The sequence below is a fragment of the Orycteropus afer genome, unplaced genomic scaffold (genome assembly GCF_000298275.1).
Source record: "Orycteropus afer afer isolate SDZICR_OR568_19922 unplaced genomic scaffold, OryAfe1.0 scaffold00402, whole genome shotgun sequence".
Lineage (NCBI taxonomy): Eukaryota > Metazoa > Chordata > Mammalia > Tubulidentata > Orycteropodidae > Orycteropus > Orycteropus afer.
Genome location: NW_006921989.1, coordinates 2,811,347 through 2,812,311, shown reverse-complemented (window position 1 = coordinate 2,812,311; position 965 = coordinate 2,811,347). Strand labels below are relative to the sequence as shown.

The following is a 965-nucleotide window of genomic DNA, read 5'->3' as shown; positions in this document are numbered from 1 at the left end:
AAAAAAAAATCGTGAATTGAAACAAAAACTTATCACAAAATTTGCTTCCAGGGGAAACTATGGCCCCAAGAACTTAAATACAAACCATCTGTGGGGTGTTGGGCATATCCTATACGGATGCTGTCTACAAATGACTCTGGGACTAAGCAAGAATGACTCACTGGACAGTAACCCAGCCTACAGTTAGACAAGGACATTAACCAGACTCTCCTTTCTTTCTCCCCCTGGGAGGATACTGGATTCCCCCTTACAGAACAGAGTGACTATGTGGCACTCATCTTTAGCCAGATTGACCCCCACTGCCCAGGCAGAAGCACTCTATGCTTTTCTTGGATCCACTCCTGCATTTCAAGGGTTTTCTCCACCTTTACAATGAATCCATTTGGAGGGGCTCGTAAACAGTCAGTATTTTCTTGGTGGGATTATTTGCCTGCTATTTTTACTCCTAGTGTCAGCAATATTATGACCAAAATTGAGATGTTACAGAAGTTTGTCAATATTGCCCTAAATGACACTGAACATGGGCTTGCTGCTCTTGACCAAGAAATGGCTCTCTTGAGAAAGGTGGTGGCTCCTGCACAGAATGGCTTCAGACATGCTAACGGCACCCCAAGGAGGTACCTGTGTTTTATTAAAAAGTTAATGTTGTGGGAAGGGAAGGGGAGGGATTAATTTTGGACTAGTTGGGGGCCACATGCTGACATGGATAAAGGGAAGGATGGTATAGAAAGAGTCTGTGATCACCATGGTAACATTAGGAAAAGGGAGGACACTGAATTTACACATAAGATATAAACAACAGAGGCTAATACCAGTAATACGATATTGCATTACTATTAACATCAAACACCAGGCTACAAATAAACACATAAACATCTTAGAAGATTAGATAGGAGTCAGTGAACAGGATTATACGCTAGACTAAGGAGAGATTCAGCTGAGGCCAATCTTGCACGGAAACCAAT

At 42.3% G+C, this 965-nt stretch overlaps 1 protein-coding gene across 1 annotated transcript in view; it reads left to right on the top strand.

The window, feature by feature from the left end:
- Nucleotides 1-965, top strand: part of LOC103207942 (zinc finger protein OZF-like) — a 104,693-nt gene that overhangs the window by 15,294 nt on the left and 88,434 nt on the right. The gene's annotated exons all lie outside the window — the stretch shown is intronic.